Here is a 22,157-nt window from a genome sequence, read left to right on the forward strand (position 1 = left end):
GTATCCCTTGTGTGGGAGACAAAACCCCCTGTTGGGGATCTGAACCCCCTTTTGGGGGAGGGCAAACACTGTGTGGGGGCAACCCCCCTGTTCAGTGGGCATAGCACTTGTGTGCAGGCTGAACCACCTGTTGGGGGGTGATAGCCCTTGTGTGGGGGCCATCCCCTGTGGAAGGGCAGAAAAATATGTATTCATGAATTCATGAAACCTGTGTCTAGAATTCACTTTATTATTATGATAAGAGACTTGCTTTAACACTGTAAGATATAGCAATAAAACACTGTCCAACTCATCTCTGTCTCACTCTCTCTCTCTCTTTATAGTGGTCTTTTGCTTCACTTGTGGAGGAATATGGATTTGGTGGTATTTTAGAGAGTGACTTTGGGATTTTTTTTAATCAGGGATTTTTCAGTTTTCCAATAGGGAACACCAGCATTCCAACTAGGGAGGTCAGTGGCAGGACTCTGCCTGCTCAGAGCTGGCACCTTGGACCCATCTGGCTGTGGCTGACCTGCTGGACAAATGGGGCCAGTTCAAAGCAGGCCACCACACCTGGAACATCTTTCAGGTGATAGCTGCACAGATGGCTGGGCAGGGGCACACATGGCAGTAGTGCCACACAAAGGCCAGCCCTGAAACCACAGCCCACTAGCAGCTAGCCCAAAGAGGCAGATGCCTCTATTGGCTCAGCAGTCCACATCCGAGTCTGGCTGGTCACAGCCAGGCAGCAGCCCCCACTGCCAGACTGCTGCAGTGGGTACAGGGTGCAGGGAACTCTCAGTGCTGCTTCCGCAGTCCAGCTGGCACAAAGGGTAGCATCCCCAGGTACCAATTGGCTGGGCCCCAGAAGCTCCTGAGACCTAGTAGGCCTGAGCTACTTGCCAGGATGGCTTTTTATATTGCTGGGGCCAGGACAGGGCAGATTTTATACTGCTGGGGACAGCACAGGTGCTGGCCATGGGCTCTAGCTCCCCCTGGCTGAAGATATGGGAGGAGCCAGGCAGGGTTATTGTGCCCCAAGTGGCACAATTTGCTCCACAACAAAGTGCATGTCTGAGCACATGCTGAGGCAAAAAAACCCTGCCTCAAATTTGCACTCCTTCTATTTGAGCTGCTGCGAGTGCACATGCTTGCATGTGTGGACATGGCCTATGTGATGTTTAGATGAAGAATAGTGTCTTGTTTTCCACTGATGAAAGTGAGATATTTGCAAAGAAAAATAGACAATAATGGTTTCCCCCTCCAGCAGACGCTCTTAGAAATAACTTATCTACTTCTCCAGGCTGTATTTAAGATCCAAAAAGTTCTACTTCATTTCAGCCTCATCTTGTTATATTTAAGATTCAGAACACTGACATAAATATGTGGAGTTCCACTGTTCACTAGTGAAATGGAGAGCCATTAAACCAGCCTGAGAGGCAATCTTATAGTTTTAAAGATAAAGATTTGCTCCCCACATTAGCTTTATATAAGAAAAATTATCGGGATCACTAACCACAGCTGTTTGCCTGTAACACAGAAGGTAGCAAATACTTTATTCCTGCTGCTAAATTTAACCAGATGTCTCTTGGGCTAGGGACAAACATTACACTTTGTCCCAGACCCCTTGCTGGTTTAAGTTAAACCAGACATCCCCAGCATCCCAGCATGCTCTCTGGGCTGTGTGGGGCTCTCTGTGCCACAACAGAGATGGCCCCTCTACTCTTTTCCCTTGCTAGAGCTCAGCAGAGACTGCAGGCTGCTTTCCCCACCTTCCTCATCATTCCCTGCTAAGCAGGAATTCCCATCTCCCCTCTGCCTTGCTGAGAGGTGTCTGTATATTATTTAGTAGACCACATGCTGGCTGCAGTCCATGCTGTGGCAGATGGGACAAAGGCAGAATCAACAGGTAGCTGGTAATATCCCTCTACTGTTTTCTTAATGGGATGATCAACACCAAGTTAGGGCTGATAAATGCTGCTATTAATTCTCTGCTGGGCTAATCAGTGTCCTGCGGGGGCCTGGCCATGCCCCTCCCCCCAGCTCAGTGCTGTAGAATGGAAGGAAATGCTGCTCTAGCGGCCCCAGCTTCTTAGCCTAAACCACTGTAGGCATGGGCCTGCACGTCTTGGATGCCTGTTCAGTTACAAACTGATTTAGTCTAACCAGGTTAGAATAACCTGTGAAGATTGAATCATTACATGCTCAGGCTTTTTGTATGTCTGTCAATCTAGACTTGATGTGGGTTCTAAGTGACATCAGAGGGGAAATAAAAAACCTGAAAACTTAGAAACTGAAGATTTCCTATTGCCCATCTATTCATGCTTTCTCAGACAAAAAAAAAAAAAAAATGCCACAGATAAGGCTGTGAATCCAGCAGGGAACACTTCTAAATATATTGGTATGGGTAAACTTCAGTTTTATTAAAGGCCTATAATAACAACAGCAGCAGCAGCAACAGCAGCTTACTTGGCTGTGGCAAGCGAGATATTTTCCCAGGTGCCTGCTAATCACTTCTGCAGGCTCTGTTTAATTCTTTTAAATTTCAAGAGGCAAAGTTTTGGAGCTATCTCTGCTATAGTTTTCCTCACACCCTGTCCTCCCTCCAGCTAAAAGGTTCACTCTTGAGCAAGAGGCTGTCAGGTTCTCTTTTCAAATCCTCATTTCAGGAAAAAGTCAAGATTTTCATGATGTGGAGATTTAATTAGCTTAATACTCAGACAACTGAATTTAACTCCTGGTCTTACCCAGCTTATCTATGCGACTTTGGGCAAAGCACGTGGGTCCAGATTTAACAAATTATAAAAGACCCATTTAGTTTTAAGCATGTGAGCACTCTAATCTAAGCCCAGTAGGGCTCCTTACATATATAAAATGAGCTACACAGTTATTTCACTGAATCAAGCCCAATTAAAGCATATTACAAATTCACTTCAGTAAGAAAGCTTCAGGGATGGCAGTTTTCTTGACACCCATGCAGAGAGTATTCAAAACTGAGCCACCCGCTACTTCATTACTCAGCAGGTATCAATGCACGTTTAAAGCACAAGAGGAAAAAAGGCAAGGTATTTCCACAATCTGTGTTCTGGATCCTGGAATTTCAGTTTATTTTTGAAAAAGTAAGATTTCCATGTAACTTCAATATGGCAAATTACAAATAGTAACTTGATGAAACAAGCCCTTCTCTGACGACATATATATGGAAACTATAGGATGTCCACAACCACAGAGATCTAAACACTCCCAAACAATGGAAAATGGGAATATGAACTATGTGGCTGGTTTTTATTCATAAACAGTCCAAACCTGAACCAGTCCTGACACATACTTTTCATCTTGAGTCCATTTTGATAGAAATTCTTCAAGAGACTTTTCATATTTCTAGTTTAAGAATACAACTTCATTGTACTCCTCCTGCACCACTAATATCATCCAGGGTTATGCTCAAAATTGCATTTTGAATAATAAACTTTGACTGAATAGTTTAATACCTTTCCTCTACCCTTCTTCCACAGCCTGCCACCTTAGACTATGAGCATTTCTGAGACTGGACTGTTTGCACATTTTAATGGACAGAGAACTACCACATTATGGGTATCATCCCAACAACCAGCAATAAATAAAGGGAATCTGAGGGAATGGACCACTGTGATCCTCCAGTCTGATCTCCCATGTAACACGTGCCTTTGAATTTCACCTGCTAATTCCTACATAAAAGCTGTAAACAATGCATACATTAAAAGAATCATTATTCTTCAAGTTAACTCCTTTTTCATATTATAGGCTCAATCAGGAATGAATAACCACCTCACTTCCACAGAAGCTAAGAAAATATGTTAAGTGCTTTAGCAGACCTATCCACCCGCCCACAGCCACACACCGTCATGTTTCCCCAATCCTCAAAACTGTACTTCCTAAAACTTGGAACAGAATTTTTTCAAAAGACAAAGGAGCACAGCATTTACAATATGAAGCATATCAGAGTTACAAGGAATTAAAACACCAAAGGGAAGATGATTATCCTAGGTCTTTTCATTACCTTTCCTAGTCATAGAAGGTGGGCTTTCAGATTCAAGCAGAGCTTTTTGCTATCCGGTTTTCCTATCAGATAGTTATGGACAGATGTTCAAAGGCATTCAGATGCCCAAATATGTAGACAGATATCTAGTAGGATTTTCAGAACACTGAGGCATTTAACTCCCAGTGAGATTAACTAAGAACATGGACTTCTTAAACACCATTTCTGATGTGGAAAATTATTTTGGTTTCTGCACCAGACTGAAGTGGTAGTTCCTGTATTATTGCATTGGAGTAGTGATTCCACAACTGTTCCAGATGTAGAACTCTCATTTAAATCCATGGGATTTATGTACGAGTGGCAGGTCTGGCACACATCAGTCTAAAATACTGCATGTGATTGAAAAGCCAGCTCATTCAAAGACCACCACCGCTCACTACTTCTTCGGCACTATGCTGTCCAATGACAAGTTTCCCGCACTGTCAGCTTCTTAGAGTAAGATCATGCTGGGAAATACTCTTGAAACAGCATATCAGGTTTCTGTGCCGTTTCTGGAGCGCATGGGACTTACTCTCTGATGGGTATTTTCCCCAACTTGAAGTAGTTAATCAGTGTTTCTCAGTTTCCTGGAAAGTCATTTTTTATAAAACACTTATTCCATTAAATTCCAAGAGGATTTTTTTTTAAATTTCTCTTTTACACTGAAAAATGTATATTAACATCACATGTAGTTGGTAGGCTTAATATTAGAAATATTAGGTTATACGTTCAGGCCGTGAGTGAAAACTTCAGCTGACTGTTTCAATTATTCAAGGGATTTGGGGCCCCATCCTTCTCAGAACATCTTAATCTCAGTTCTGTTATCCAGGTTCCTCTATAGCGTGCAGCATGTAGGTATCCGACCATCAACAACAGGGGTAAGGATATTTGCTGTAGACCATACTACTCTTGATAATAATGGGCCTATTCCAAAAGAGTATCCCAGTCCCTGGTTTCAGCCTACTAGTCAGGCTAGGTCAGGGGGGAGTCTCTCGGGGAACAAGGTGCCAACCTGGGTCAAGAGCAATGAGAGAAATCCAGGTACAGGTCCAATCAGGAAGCCAGGAGATCTAGGAACAACCCAAGTCAGGAAGCCAGAGCATGACAGACCACGTTGTCAGGGAGCAAGCCAGGTGATCAAGCTGAAAGCAGATGTGCAACAGAAGCCAGCAGGAAAAGCAAGGCAGGCTGGGATCAGAATGAGCCCTGTTGTCCAAATACTTCCTCTTCTGGGTCTAGGGTGTATATAAAGGGAAAGAGGGTGAGCCAACCCTGGCCAACCACTCCAGTGCTAATGAGTGAGCGGAGGCTAGGCCCTGCTGGAGGCTTCAGGACAACTTTGACTAGCCTGGGCGAACAGCTGAAGGGAGGGAGGCTGGGATGAGCAGCTGTGCTGGTAAAGCTAAGGCCACAGGTTCAAGGTTGAGGTCTAAGACTACTGCAGGCTAAATGACAGATGCTGATCCCAATGCTCTGTTGACAGATCTGTGGACAACAGTTTCCAGTACATATTAACATATTGGTATATACTATAATATAAAGAAGAAATAAAAATATGAAAAACACTCTAATACAACATAGGGTATGCCTATACAGCAGCTTATATTGCCATCTGCAGGTAGCTTTAAACTAACTAACTGAGGTGCTGCTTGCAACAAAGAGCTCAATGTGGGCTACTCACCCAAATACATGCATGGCTCCTCCAGCCACCGTTGCAGCTCTCTTTTAACAACTCAGCTAATTTAATTTAATGTCACGGGTATGCCTGCATGAGACAGTGACTGTTCTTCGTAAGTACCTGCACAGATCTACTGCATCTAGACCCTCATCCTAGCTATAGGTAGTCTATGCAAATCATCTGCATAACATGAAGCAGCTGAATTACTACAACAACAAGATACTCAACTTGGAGAGGGTCCAGAAATGGAAAAGTACATCTTATTTAATATTAAGCTTCATGTTGATAGAGTAACTGGCTATCAATTGTCCCATTGGAAAGCACTGATTCCCTCTTTCCTCCAACAGAGTTCTAGTAGGATGGAGTCCTGGGACGAAAATATTACTGAGAGCTGACACTTTATTATACCCGCAGCCAAAAAGAGTCTACAGCTTTTAAACTGGCTCAGTCTTACCCATCAAGCTATGTCGTTAGAGGCATACGATGGATTCCTCCCCCCCCCCAGTTATTGTTTAGAATATATGAGGGGAAAGAATTTTACATTCTATTGTTAACCCTGACCTGGAAATGATTGCAGCCAACCAATGTACTAAAATGAATGCCCACAGTCACAAGAAAAGGAGAGGTGTGTGGACAGAGCAAATGAGTGGTAATTGAACGTTCTTCATTCCTAACCTTTAAAACATATTAATGGACACAATATTAGTACATGTTGATTCTCTTGGTGATAAATGACTAGCATTTGTTCCCCTTCACCTCCGCAGCCCAGTGTGTTCAAATGTATTGACTGCATGAATTGTGCTATTAGGATGACAGCTTTTCATAAGGGCTTCAAGGGAAAGGAACATTGGACACTGACAGACAAGAGAAAAAACAACCCCGCTCCCTCCCAAATATTTTACCGGAAGACACAGCATGTTAATTCAACCTAGCTCTGCAGCATCTGTATAGATTGGGAGCTTCAACAGGGCTTTTCAGTGGTTGTATCTAAAACTGATTCAATCACCTATTGGATAAAAGCACCAAAAAACACTGCTGAAGTGCCCAATCTATGGGTGAGGCCAGTCCAACTAATGTAATACCTATTCTGGATATGCACTCTGCTTGGTGCAGGAGCTCGCCAAGCTTGAAGTAAAGCATCTTTTGGTGGAGAGGAGGGTCACATCTGTCAACAGCCATTATTGTTTATGCTGTCATCTCAAAATCAGAAGCTCAATAGCTCAAAGCAATATTAATTACAGAATAAATTTCTTAATTCTTCTGGTCTTTTAAATCAAGCATAAAGGAACAGCTAAAGTACAAGGTATCAGAACATAGCAAAGTTCCTATTAGTTTAAGGGGGCACTATTTACGCCTACATATCTAATTTCACCTCTCTAGATATGGATCTATGAATCTGAAAGAAATGCTTGGCTTGGCTGTTCAGCATATTTATTTCACTCTTCCTTAGATCACAAAACAGCTATGGAAATACAGTAAGTTATACCTCTGCTTAATATAGAAACAGTCCTTGTGACCTCCCTGAATCAGACACCTTACAATATCCTAACAAGACTTCAAATGTACCATATAATTACAGTAATCGCAGATTCTCTGTTCTTATGGTGCCAGGTAGCTTCTTGATATAGCTTCTAACTTTTCCTTACACTGTGCATTCTAACAGCATCGAAAGGTCTGCAGGTTCTTACTTAGAAAAATCCTGTCACTGCAGACACTCTGATTCGAAACAGGATGAGAGATGCTGTTTCTGATATATACAAAGTCAGATATCCACTATCTATACACTAACATTGCTACTGCTGTAGTGGCCAGTGACACTGAAGGGTTCTGGAGCAGCATATTTAGGATATGAAACCAATAATACTCCATTGTAGAACTCCCTGCAGGAATTTGACTTTTACCACTTTGATATAAAACTACAAAACACAGCAGCCAACAAACCAAAAATATCATCGCACAGATACAGAGCATGAAATAGAGTCAAAGAGATCATCTTATAAATCCAGCAAAATACAGTACTAGTAAAGACTGCTGTGTTAACACCTTCGGTAAAATGCTGAATTCATCCATAATTAGGCACCAAATCGAATACAGCAGTTTAAAATGCAGTGCATTTAGGATGCCAGTTTCTTAAAGGTTTCCTCAGGGCATTAGAGTACAAGATCAAATCCCTACCACTGCAATTGTAGTTTGGAAGGAGAAAAAAAAAACATATGACTATTGAATCCAGAGATTTATATGTAACCATTATTCCCATTGTGCAACTACCACATTTCTCTAGGAAACAAGGATGTTATTTCACTGGTTGCAGCACAAAGAGAGGATTTCAACATCTAAGGCAAAAATTCCCCAAGTATCATTTTGTTTTCCTTTTAATAACTGTATATAAACATTATTAGTTGAAAAACTGTTTCAATAGTCAGCCTATGCTAATGGTAGTCATACATAGTAATAAAATACCCAGTTTTGGAGCCATTTAATTACCATGACTTATCATCATTATAAGGATTAATGATTTAAGCAGTTGGATTTAATTCCATAAACTATTACAAGTAACTTATTTACAAGGAAGCCCTTTAACTAAATAGAAACCTGTTGTATACTCCAGTGGTTTACTTGAAATCTTACATAACTGCAGGTCAATCCCAACTTCATTATCCTAACTTTATTTACATAAATTCTGGTTTCTATAATTCTGGTATGTCTTGTGAATCGGAAATCTATAGAGGGAGAATTTCCTGTATTTAGAACAGATTAAGTGTTCCAAGACACAGTTGGTTAATCAGGGTTTACTTGCAACTGTTTGTCAAAACTCTAACTCTAAACTTTCAAATCACTCCATGTAGATTTGGCTCCAAGTCTGCTTTTGACAGGCAATTGAAATCAGGGTTAAAATTTCACAGGCTTTGAAACTAACAAATATTTATGTATCAGATTTTTACTGTTATTTTCCTTTTTGATCCAATGGAAAACTGTATGACTACAGATGTCTTTGGTTTTGCTGCTTAGAATAAAAAATGCTTTCTAAATTTAACCATTTAAGCATGTTGAACACCTTTATTGTTCTCCAGTAATACAAATGGCACAAGTACACAGGCACATCTGTAAATTACATTTGGAAAAATCTGAATCTGCAAATTCCACATGTTTCAGAGTAGGGATTGGCAACCTTTTAGCAATGGTGGGCTGCATTAATGCAGGCTGGCCCAAAGACAAGTCACCACTTGTGAACTGACTGCTGCTGTCACTGATTGCTGCTACTTCCTCCCACTACTGTATACAGCAGAGTCCCCCTGCCACTAAGTGCCCTGCTGTCCTGCATCATCCTGGAGCCAGCCTGTGGCCCATAAATTGCTGACCCCTATTTCAGGTTAATAACATAATATTTCAAAGTGACTTTTCCAGTGTGAAAGTCAGTTTTTCCTCAATAATTTTGGGGGGTTTTTTCATGTTAACATTAATGTGGAATTAACTGTACCATAGGAATTATGCAGTCACAGGGCTGTTTTGCCTCTCCGAAGAGCTGAGTGACACCAGAGAACTACAGTTGATCCTGAACTTGACTAGAGCAGCAAGATGTATACTGTATTTTGCCCTTTCATTTCTGCTGATCTGAGTGATTGTGGGTGTGGTTTCCATGTCTGAACTTCTGCTAACACTGATCAAGCTCAAACATGGGTTTCTACTTACACATTTTTGTGGCTATCATGTGCCTTTTTCTGGCTGCCCAGTGATACAGCTCAGCTATTTTTTGTACTGGTTATATATACAGTAACTGAAATTAGCATTACATGAAGAACAACAGCTAGCTCACGTGCTTTATCTGTTTCATAAGAAACTATTTTAAAACATAAAACAGACTTCTTCATACAAGTAACTAGGCTGTGCTTCATTTACAGATACCCTTTGGAATGCTACAGGTGACCAGGTCAATATCATCTGACCCAGTGTTAACTACAGTCTCAAAAAGAATCAATACAACAACAATGCATCAAAAACAGTGATAGTATGTAATCTGGCATTTCTCAATATTCAGGCAGCTCCATACCGCTGCTAAGAATGGAAATTGCTCTCATCACAGCTAGACTCAGAGAGCTGTTTCCATTCGGTTCTCAGGTCTACTTGTCTACAGTGGCCTTCTCTTAAGTCACAGTATCTTTAATAAGTTCCAAAATGAGTACATAGACACTTGCAGGATGCCATATAAGTGCAGGAAATGGACTCATTGATAACAAGCTGCCTGTGCTACTGGAAACTGCCCAACCACAAAACATTAATGAGAGCAACCAATGACCTCTCTAGCTCTGACCTGCTCCTTCAAGCTCTCAATTACACACTATTTTTGTCCTCTCCACAGCTCACAGAACAAAGCAGCATGAACACATTCCACGAAAGCGAGTCTGGAAAAATACGTGCGTTGTGATACGTTAGCTCTTCTAAGGATTCTGCCCTGTGACCATCACCGAAATGTAATAAAACAAAAAAATCTATCAATAAAATCCACAAAATAAAAATGCATGCTGGAATGCATTTTAAACATACTCCTGCATTCTAAGGTGCCAAAATAAAAGAGACGGTGTCAATACAACATGTGAATGTGTGCTGCAATATATTTTCTTAGGTTCTTCCATCTCCTTTAAGGGATTTTCTATGTTCTGGAGGGAAAAAAATCCCCCTCCCTTCCCTAATGAAACTAACAAAATTGATTTTTCAGTGTCAGCAAAATGGAAAAAAAGAATGAGACAACAATCAACAACTTAAGGAGAATGGGAAGCTTCAGAATTAAAGTTTGTCATTTTTTCTTCCCACTTTGTCCTAGGCCTTGAGCGCATATTCCCTACAACTCAGGTCAAGTGTGGCTCCACTTGAATACTTCAGTGACCTAATATTTCAGCAAAAAACCGAACAGCATTAGATCTGTACGTTATCTACACTGTAAGATAACCTCTCTTATACTACAGATGAAACTTCTGGAAAACTGACGCTTGTTCCTATACTTATCAAAGACCAAACTTTGACAGTTGATTTGCAAATGCCAGGAACTTCCAGATGCCAATACTGTAATGATATTATATGATATTATAATGCTAGTGTAGACTTTGTTTAAAATTTTCAAGAATGCTTAAAGGAAGCTTTGCATTTGAAAACTTGTCCAAATCTATCCCAACCACACAGTGGGTCCAGTACAAGATATCATTCACATAAATCCTTGCCTCTCCCATATTTCCTGGAGCATCACAGCTACAGCATCACTCCAATACTACCAAAAGCACTTAAGTAACTTGAGCCTGATTATCAAAACAGTGACAGATGCCTGAGTCTCATTTTAAATCATGAATCCTTAATCATTTACATAGATTTAAAAGTTTTACTTGTATTGAATCGTTTCTGATGAAATTGAAGAGCTATGTGAAATGTTTCAGACATACAAAAAATATCAAAAAGCAAAAATTTGCTCTGCTTTCTTCAAGACCCTGTGTACCACATCTAGCACTCAAGAGCACTAGATGATTCACCTTCATAATTTTAACTAATTAAGGCTTTTTTTTCCTGCTACATGATTTTAAGCTAACTTCAGTAGTTCAGTGTAAACACCTCTAGCTCAGTTGTTATATAAAAAATACAGATACATCCTTTTCCTAGACAAAATTTTCCTTCTGTTAAAATAGATGTACAAATTGTAAGCCCAACCTATTGACAAAAATATAGAACTAGCATTCTAGTTCATGCAGCAGCAAAACACGACAGAGAAGAGAAAGTTATTGCCATGGCTTTAGTCAAGTTCTCCCTGCAAGGCACTGATCAGCAGGGATCCTGGTTTTCTCTAATAAAAAAATTCCCAATTTTTGGATTAAAAAAAGTAACCCCAAATCCACATTTTTCCATGATTAAAATGAAACGCCACTTTATATAAATGTGGATTTGGGTTACTTTTTAATCTGAAAATTGGATTGTTTGTTTGTTTTATCAGAGAAAACCAGGATCCCTGCTCATCAGCAGTTTATGAGCAGCAGGGCACCAGTCACAGTGCCAGTTTAGAAGGAATACCAGACCGGTGGCCTCTTAGAAGCTGATACTGCAGGGCTGCTGCTGCAGCCAGTGTCAAGAGACCCTGTTTGCAGGCAGCAGAGGTAGCAGCTACCATCAGAGTACAGAGAGCCTGGTAAGACTGTGGCAGGTAAGACTCTGCCTCTCACTTTCTCATGGTTGGCATAATATCCCTGTTCTTCCACAACCACCTGCCACCTCTGCCCAGGGCACTGAAGGAGCTTATTATTTCTCTGCTCAGCGGATCAATATGTTTGTTCCCACATACCGGCTCTGTGCACTTTCTGCAATTCCCTTGGCTTGGGAAGGCTCTAGAATGGCTTCTGGTTTCACTCGCTCTGGATGTTTTCTGGTTAAAGACTCTCTGTTCTTTGTTGCTTCTGGAACTAGGACCCCGTGGTCCAGTTAGCCTGAACCTCAAACCCAGTATCTTAAGTGCGCTGTTTCCATGTTCCATTCCTACAGGCACTTCAGGCTCCTATACAGGTGCAGGGGGCCAGCTCTGATGTGCTGGGAATCCAGCGCATCAGAGCAGACTCTATTAACTGGAAATGAACATGCATCAGCAAACTCTGGCATCACGTGTATTAGTGCCCCCATGCCAAAAAATGGGGGCCAGGTGCATTAAATTAAAGTTAGTCTGATGAGCTATAGTTCAAAGCACCCGGCCACCAGTTTTCAGAGTGGGGGATGCAGATGCACATGACACTCAGGACTTTTAATTAAAAGCGCTCACTAATTAAAGCACCCCTGTGCATCTCCCAGAGCACGTGTAAAAATGCCCTTAGGTTTCTATCTAATTCATCCCTTCAGGGGCATGCAACAATTGAAGGAATAATACCTTCTAAGGTAACTGCTCTTTATTTCAGATAGCACAGAAGATACACAAATCTACATAAAATCATAGACTCATAGAAAAATAGGGTTGGAAGGGACATCAGGAAGACATCTAGTCCAACCCCCTGATTAAAGCAGGACCATCTCCAACTTGATCATTCCAGCCAGCACTTTGTTGAGCTGGGTCTTTAAAACCTCCAAGGATGGAAGTTCCATCCCCTCTCTGGGTAACCTAATTCCAGTGCTTCACCACCCTCCTAATAAGAACATTTTTCCTAATATCTGACCTAAGCTCCCATTGCTGCTTCTTGAGACCACTGTTCTGTCATCTGTCACCACTGACAACAGTGTAGTTCAGGGGTGTCCAACCTTTTTGAATGTGGGGCCAGATCATGAACTTTTTATCACCCAGGAGCAGGTGCTCGTGCAGCCTGTTCAGTCCAGCCGCAGCCTGGGGGCGCAGGGGTCAAGGGGTGCCGCCTGACCCCACTGTGTCCTCCCTGCCACCTGAGCAGCCTCAAGGATGTTCCCATACCTGCACACCTGGGCTCAGCAGCCAGGGGGACATGTGGGAACTCTACAGGGGGGTGTGGGATGTGCAGGGACACCCCCCTGCTCCATTCTCCCCCAGGACAGCCTGAGACCAAGCAGCACGGGTCCCTTCCTCCTCGGGGCCCATTACTCACCACCCTCAGTGTGATGTCTGCAGGTGCGGGGAGATGTGGGGAAGCGGGAGCGGCACCGGCTTCCTGCCCCAACAGCCGCAGCAGCAGCAGCATCTCCCATGGGCCTGGCTGCAGCATCCCTCCACGCTGGCATCCATACCCCCTGCGCGCGCCCGCCTGCCCGCTGCACTGTGACCTATTTCAGCCCATGTGGCTGCTGGGGACTGGCACAGGGCAGGGCCGGCATGCAAATGAAGAAGGGAGGGGAGGGACTAGGAACGGAAACCTGCAATGTGAGAGAGGGGAGGAGCTGGCATGCAAATGGGGAAGGGAAAGGTTGGTCGAGGAAGGGACACGGTGAAATGAAGGGGAGGGGAGGAGACGCACTGCGTCAGCAACATCAAGCTGATGTGGTGCATGTGGGAACCTTGTCCCTTCCTCAGCCCTTCAGCAGTCATTAGAAAGCTGCTGAGGGGCTGGGGGAGGGACAAGGGGTTCCTGTCGCAGCACTGTGGGCCACAGAAAATGGCTCGGCAGGCTGCATGGTGGCCCACAGGCCATATGTTGGACAAGCCTGGTCTAGCTCCGTCCTCTTTGGAACCCCCCTTCAGGTAGTTACGGCCTGCTATTAAATCCCTTCAGTCTTCCCTTTTGCAGACTAAATAAACCCAATTCCCTCAGCCTCTGTTCAGAAGTCATGTGCCCCGGCCCCCTAACCATTTTTGTTTTCCTCTGCTGGACTCTCTCCAAATTGTCCACATCCTTTCTTTAGTGGGGGGTTCAAAACTGGACACAGTACTCTACATATGGCTTCACCAGTGCCAAATAGGAGGGATGAATCACTTCCCTCGACCTACCGGCAACACTCCTACTAATTCAGTCCAGTATATACTATTAGCATTTTTGGCAACAAGGGCACACTGTTGACTCATATTCAGCTTATTGTCCACTATCACCCCCAGCTCCTTTTCTGTAAAAGTACATATATACCATTCCCTGACTTTGTATACTTGCTATTCTTGAACATTTTGGAGGATTTGGTTGGTGTCCTTTCAAGTACCTATATTCACTTTCTACCACTTCAGAGAATCTTAAAAAGGAGTCTTTTCTCCTACATCCTGCAGGCAACAATCATAATCCATTTAAGCTGAAACTTAGAAAATAAGTAATAAATCACCATGAACATATAATAGGGCAAGGATTAATGTGTTAGATGCCAGTCCAATGATGTACTGCACAAGAGTACCGGTAATAGCAGAATAGTCAGTGTCCCCGGAAGACAAGAAAATACAGATTGGCCTAGAAGATTTAGATTTTGTTTAGTTACTGCACACATTGAAAACAAAAAAGAAAAAAGAAAAATAAAGCATTTAAGACACAAAGAGTTGTGCCTGAAACAACTCCAAAAATCCAAGATAACAATCTTAAGTATAAGCTATCCTTTGATGGTCAAGGGACTTTAGAAAAATTAAAAGCAATCAAGAATCCTGGAAGTCACAGACCCTTTATCCTGACTACACCCTTCCCCCAGGTGCTTAACCTTTCCTCTGCCTAATAAGCACTTCCTTTGGTAATGGGAATGGCACCAATGACTTTGGGCTCCAGTCTATTTGATGGACTTACAAGCAATCTAGTCTATATTAGAGCAGAGAGAAACTTAAAGTAACACCTATAAGGCTGACCTGTTGCCTCAGCTTAGTTTCCATAAAGCAATAGTGATGATGGACGATCACTCACAAATGAGTAAGATTGTCTTCCAAGAATCTCAATAGTGAGTCTGCAGATGGCTCCATAGCCCAATTCTAAATCCACATGTCTTGTTGCAGTGAGGACAGGTGTTTCCAGGAGGGATGGGCACTGTGTTGTTACGTTGGATGTCCGGATGTTCTTTTTGAATGGTCCTCTTTCCCTCTTCTGCCTATCAGCAAGCTGTTTCAAAGTGTTGAGGTCCCTCCCAAAGAGCCTTCTTCCATTTTGGTCAGTCCTGAGAAAGGATTTCCCCAATGTTACACCTCTTCCTGTTTGCCTTCAAGGTGTCTTTGAAGCACTTTCTTTGCCCTCTGCTACTTCGCTGACCTTTCAGCTGTGAGAAAAAGATACTATTTGGAAGGCAGGAGTCAGGCATGTGAACAACATGACCTGTCCAATGAAGTTGGTTTTGGATGACAATGGCCTCAACGCTACTGGAATTTGCTTTGGCCAAGATTCTGACGTTTGTGTGTTGATCCTCCCAGCTAATCAGAAGGCTCTTGTGAAGCCACCGTTGGTGGTACTTTTCCAAGCTCTTGAGATGTCTTCTGTATGTGAACCAAGTTTCCAAGCCATACAGCAGAGATGGAATGACAATGGCTCGATAAACCAAGAGCTTTGTTCCAGCAAGGATGTCATGATTTAAGAAGACTCTCGCTCACTCGGATGTCCAAAGGCTGCGCTCACACAACTGAAGCGGTGTTGTATTTCCATGTCAATGTCTGCAGGGGCAACACGTAGGGGGTGCACATGCACCCCTACACAAAGGCGCCACTGACACTGTGGGCAGAGCCTGTGGGCAGTCACCGCTCACCACCCCACCGCCAATGGTGTCTGCGGGTGGTCCGCAATCCCTGCTGACCATCACCAACACTGCCAGTGGTATTTGTGGGTGGCCGCCTGGTCAGCGCTTCCCTCCCACTGCTGACAGTGCCAGTGGCATCTACAGGAGCTCCCCCACTTACTGCCACCACCATGCCCCCCCAGCCACCAGGGGTTGTTCATGGATGGCTGCCTTTGATGAAAGATAGTTTCAAAGATAAGCAAAGTAATCCATGTTCTCCAGCAATCCTGTTAATTTGAACGGAGGCAGGGTTCATTTCTACATTTGGAGCAGGTTGGTAAAGGACTTGAATTTTCCTGATGTTTAGAGCTAGGTCAATACTCTTGTAGACTTCCAAGAATACATTAAGAATGGTTTGGAGATCCATTTCAGATTGAGCAACAACAGCATTGTCATCCGCATACTGGAGCTCCATTATGGATGTTGTTATGGTTTTTGTTTTGGACTTGAGTTTGTTGAGGTTGAAGAATCTTTGATTCATTCTATACACAATTTCAATTCCAGGTGGGACCTTTCTTTTGATGAGGTGTATTATGGTGGAGATGAAGATGGAAAACAAAATTGAAGCAATGATGCAACCTTGCTTCACTCCAGTTTCACCTCAAATGGTTCTATTGGATTCCTGTTGCTGAGAACTCTTACTGACTTGTTGTTGTGGAGGTCTCAGAACACTGATGAACATATTTGGGCAGCCAATTTTGGACAGGATTTTCCATAGGGCTTCGCAGTTTACGGAACTGAAGGCTTTAGAGAGGTTGATGAAGGCCAAATAGGTTGATTTTGCTCCTGACACTTCTGGATCTGAAGTGCTGTAAAGATTATGTCTGCAGGTCCTTGAGACAGTTTGAAGCCATTTTGAGATTCTTCCGCAAATGGGAGAAGGCAGTTAGCAAGGATACAGGTGATGACTTTCTCAGTAGTGGCCAACAAGGATACCTCAGTAGTTTCTGCAATCAGCTTTGTCCCCCTTCTTGAAAATGGTAACAATCAAGGCATCCCTTAGGTTGGCTGGGATTTCTTCCTTGTTCCAGATTTTAAGGATGAGAACATGAATCTGACATGTAAATTGTTCTCCTCCTCCTTTGAAAATCTCTGCAGGTATTTGGTCAACACCAGCTGCCTTGTTATTCTTCATTTTCCTGATGGCACTCCCGACCTCTGCCAGGGTAGGAGGCAAATCAAGGTCTTCTCCGATTGCTTTTTGCAGAAAGTTGTTGATCTTATTTTCATTGACAGTTGAGTCACAATTCAGAAGGTCTTGGAGATGTTCTTTCCAGTGAGCATTGATGGATTCGCTGTCTTTCAGGAGTGTTGTTCCATCCTTTGATCTTAAAGGATTAAGGCCTTGAGTGCTAGGGCCGTAGAGAGCGTGGGTAGCACTGAAGAAGACACAAGTGTCACGAATGTCAACAAAATGTTGGATTTATTTTGATTTCTGAATCCATCACTCATTCTTCAGTTCTCATGTTCTCCTCTGCACCTCTGATTTTGCAGGTTGGTGTGCAATACTGTATACAAAGCAATACTGTTATGTTACTAACAGCATTATTACTCAGGTGCTCAAACATAGCAGAGAAGAATGTGATAAAAGGATTTTAATACTTCAAGATCAAATGTAACTAGGAATTATACTGTGGAAGACAGATCTTGGCCAAATGTAAATGTCAACAAAAAGTTTACAGAAAAAATATGGGACAAGGTATTAACGAGCTCTATGCTTCTTAGTGAAAATCCTCATTTGACGGTCTTGGACTTCAGCAATACAGCTAATAAAGAAAAAAAATCCATGTAGAGTTAAAGTACAGATGTTCTATGAAGACTACAAAAGGAAGAAAAGAATGAAAGGAACATCATGTCTGTATATTTTCTAATTGAATTTTAGCTATTATTAAACTATAGTAATTTTCTGGTATTTGAATATTCAAGTGAAAACAATACTTTAATAAAAGGCATGAAAACTTGAGTAATCTCATTTAAAAAAACCAAACAGATTTCTGTTTTGTTTTTATTTGTGCTGCAAAGTAGAACAGAGAAAAACTGACAATCTATTGCCCCTGGCTCACCAATGGCTCCTGAGCCTCTAGTAGTTTTGAAGATAACCTGCAAGTCAGAAAAAAAAGGAAAACAATAAGATTAATTCTAATTGTTTCCTTTGTTTTTGGTGGTTTTTTTTTACTGAGCTAAATACAAATTTGCCTACTAAAACATAGTTATGCAGTTCAGAAATAACTTTCTTTTGTTCAGTTATTTGTAGCATTAAAAACATGTTACACCAGTTTAGTACCTCTTCATTAATTATCAACGAGCAATTGAGAAGCTTCTTTTTTGTGCTGCCATAAGTGATTTCCATACAAATATGTATTTTATGATAAAACTTGTCTAAACTTCTGCAGTGATTTAAGCAGATGACTTTCATATTACTAGCTACCCATTACTTCAGATGCCTCTTGGAACAAAAGCTCCTTTAAGATCCTTTAAGAATCTGGGGAAGTATAACTCAGGAACAAAACCAACTTAACCCAAAAAAGAGCCATATTAGCAACTACCTAGGAGTTAAGACCCTACCACACATGAATTGGCACAGATTATAAATCAACATTAATTGAATAAGACAGGTCAGAGGTCACAGAGTTCCATGATGCCGTTCACTCTAATTTTCTTCTGATTAGCTGGAGACTTAGATCAAGATGAAGCATTTCTTGCTGGAAACTATAATTTTTGAGGGCCACAAGTCAAAACTGAATGTCAGGCTGAGCCCTAGGCTACACTTTGGAAATGCTTGGGCTCTCTGTGTAGCAATGCTATTCTTAGAGAGCAGTCATTTGTCATAGAATTAGGATTGTGGAAATCAAGCACTTTTAACTAAATCAGGAAGACAATGGGGAAACAATAAGTGGTGATATAACAATGATAAATTGGAAGTGAAGCAATGCATAAACTTGAAGGTGCTTATTGCTTTATAAAATGCATTTCTCTGAGAAGCTTACATTTTGAACCTACAATATTTTGCACTATGAAAACTGGCTTGACCTTGAATAACTCCTTTAAAACTCCTCTTAAGCCAACTGTGTTGTATATCAAATAAGCCACCCTAGAACATCATCTGAAGGTTTATGTGGGAGCATCTAAAAAGCTGTGAGATCAGAATTAGATCAAAACAACTGCCCACACATGAATAGAGGGAAAAAAAACATTTAAAAAGCATTCTGGAGTCAATGCCAGATACAGCTTGCAATACAAAAGCGATTACAGGTTGAAGAGCTCACCAGACTGACAAAACCCATTACCACGTCTGTGCCATTCCATGCACAGTTTTGGAGGAGATAGGGGAAAAGGGAAAAAGGAATTTTTAACAACTTAATACACATCACCACCAGCAAACAGGAGCCAGGGAAAGCAGACTCCAACAGCAAATCCATATCTAAATAAGAAACAGGCATAAGAAAAAAAATTAAAGTAATATGGTCACTCTGTATCTAATGGCTATTTTGACTCCCCAAAAGGTAAATAATACATTTTATTGTAGCACTCACTTCAGTTGTGTGCTTTCCATGTTTTAGAAACCAGGATATGTTAGCAGACTGTTATTAGGATAAGAGCTTCAGGGGAAGAATATTTTGCTCAGTTCAAATGACCATTACAAAGCCTTTAGTAGACTAACTTGAACTCACTGTATAAAAACAGTCATTCTCCCACCATCCCAAACAGTAGCCAGCCAAATCTCAAACTGAAACTTCAACATGACAGTCAGTTGCTATTTCTTAGTGGTTTATAAAAATAATACAGCAGACTTAGCTGTTCCTTACATAATTAAAAAAAAAATCCTTCTGTCTTCTCTAAAGGCTTACAGTTCACAATCTACTACTCTTCACTTGCACCCAGAATTCACTTAAAGTCTGTCTTTAGAAAACATTATCAAGCTGCTCAATTTTATCTTGTGGTGTCTGACCCTAAATTAAATAGATCACCATAAAATTACTGGAACAACTATACTTACTGTCACAGGGAGGACACAAGGGATGGACCCCGAGCGGTCAAGGGGGACCCTTGGGGGCCAGAACACCCCAGAAAAGACAAGGAGAAGAGAGAGTGAGGGAAACTCCCTTACCTGCAGCCGGAGCCATGGCGGCGGGACCCGTGCGGCTCGTTAGCCGCGTCTTTTTAAAACTGCAGCCAGCTGGAGAGAGGGAGAGGAAGAGCCAGTACAGGGAGATAAAAGGGATCACGAGCGAGACGGAGAGGAGGAGAGCAGGAAGCGAGTCGACAGAGGAAGTACTCCTGGGAACCCTTCCCAAAGCTAGAAGAGACAGGATTGCCTCCCACGGGGCAGAAGGCTGCCTCCGAGTCCTTCAGGAAGAAGATGCCAGCGGCAGACCAAGGAGAGAAGAAGCGCACACACCGCATCCTGATGGAGGACCCCTGGGAGAGAGTCCAGGGCATCAGAAGGGCGAGTGAGGTAACCAGGGGGGATCCCAGAGAAAACAGGAGAGTAACGGGATCTGAGGCACCAAGTCAAGAGGGATCGATACAAGTTCGGCCAGGCTCCAGAGACAGCCTTAAGTGGGAGGCGGAGGGCTTAAGTTAAGCAGCAACAGGGGCTGACGGAAACAAGCCCCATGGCATAAAGCTGCCCAATGGGGAATATTAAATAGCCGGAGCTGGAGAGGACGTCAAGGGTCTAATTAGCTCGCAGATTACCCACCACAAGGAAAGGAAGAGGGTGGCACCCAGGTGTGGGCAGGCATAGGTCAGGTCTAGTTAGGGAACTCTCGGGCTAAGCTGACTGATTTTGGGTGCAGTCAGAAGGTCACGGGTACTGTGAATATTCTTTCTTTTATGGTTTTGGTTTCCACCTTTGGAGGGGTCGGGAGGTTCGTGACATAGAACCCTAGTGCTAACCCATTAGAAAAAAGATCTCTGCCATATAAAGGATTGAAATGACCGGGCAGACCAATAAAGCGTGGCTCTGATTTGGGTAATAGTGTGAAACCTAATCCGTATTCTCGGGAGAAACTAGAATACCTGCAAGTGAGGGTCAGGCCGAGAAAGATATCAACAACCCACCGTGGCTGGGCTCAGGGTGAGGTACAGGGGAGGTTGGAGCCCTGCAGGAGACTTCTGCCAGAGGTCCTGAATGTAGACAAGCCCCAGTGGTTGGACCCCACCACTGAAAGAATCACCAAAGTCATGGTAGGGGGGACTGGGGAAGAGACTACCCCGGGGAGGAACATCTATTCACTAAGACCAGAGGGACGGATCGAAGAACAGCCATACATATCCAAAGCCAGGTGGATTGGGACCAAATGATCGAAGCCCGACAGATGCACTTACAAATCTCCCATGGCATAAGAAGCAGAAGAATTGATCACAGGGTCAATTACAGAAATGGTTAAGATGAGCACATGTAAAAAGAGGCCAAGGCAGTTGCATTAGCAGTGGGTTAGACTCAGCAGGTCCCTTCCAGCCCTAAACTTCTGTGAATCTGTACCAATGACTTAAATTTCAGAGACCTGAGAGCTGCCGTTGGCTTGGAAATTGCCCCCAGTTTTCAACCATGTTTAAATGGTTAATTACCCATACATTGCATTAATGTGCTGTGCTTACCTCTTTCTACGGATACATTTTGTGAGTGTGCAAAATGTAAGGCTAGGGACAGATATTCAAAAAGCCAGAACCTGAATTGATTCAACCTTTGCAGGTTAGTTTAACCTGGCTAGGCTGAACCAGTTTGTAAGAGAGCAAACACGTGGGCACATGCTTGCTGTTTCCCAGGCCAGGGGCTGCCCGTGGCTGCAGGGAAGCTGGGCTGGGGGTGGAGAAGGGGAGGCATAGCCAGTCCCAGCTTCACTGGGCAGGGAGAGGTTTAATTTCCCTTCTGTATCCCACTGGCAGTGACCCAAGCTAGGTCTGCCAGGGCCACCTCCCCCCCTGCCTCCTGCTGCAGCAATGGGGCACCATAGCCTGAGGCAGAGGGCGGTAAAGAGGAGGGTTAGTCTCTCCTCTATCCCCACTGACAGCTGGGTCTGCCTGCCTCATGGCTACACTCCCTGTCCCTGCTTGGGCTGGGAGGGACCAGAGAGCCCTGCCCAGCCCACAGAACATGCTGGAATGCTGGGGGTCTCTGGCTTATCTTAAACCAGCAAGGAGTCTGGGACAGACATTGCATAAACCACTTTGGGCCAAAACAGTTAAGTAGGATATACTACATTCAACCAGGTTTACCTCAAACCTGTTTCAGCAATTTTCAAACTGGTTTATATGCACTGAATATCTGTTCTGTTACAGGTTTAAACCAGTTTC

The 22,157-nt window shown here is 42.9% G+C and overlaps 1 protein-coding gene across 4 annotated transcripts in view; it reads right to left on the bottom strand.

The window, feature by feature from the left end:
- The window catches only part of FHOD3 (formin homology 2 domain containing 3), a 640,284-nt gene that overhangs the window by 364,800 nt on the left and 253,327 nt on the right, over positions 1-22,157 (bottom strand). The gene's annotated exons all lie outside the window — the stretch shown is intronic.

This window comes from Crocodylus porosus, unplaced genomic scaffold, assembly GCF_001723895.1.
Source record: "Crocodylus porosus isolate Cpor-Errol unplaced genomic scaffold, CroPor_comp1, whole genome shotgun sequence".
Lineage (NCBI taxonomy): Eukaryota > Metazoa > Chordata > Crocodylia > Crocodylidae > Crocodylus > Crocodylus porosus.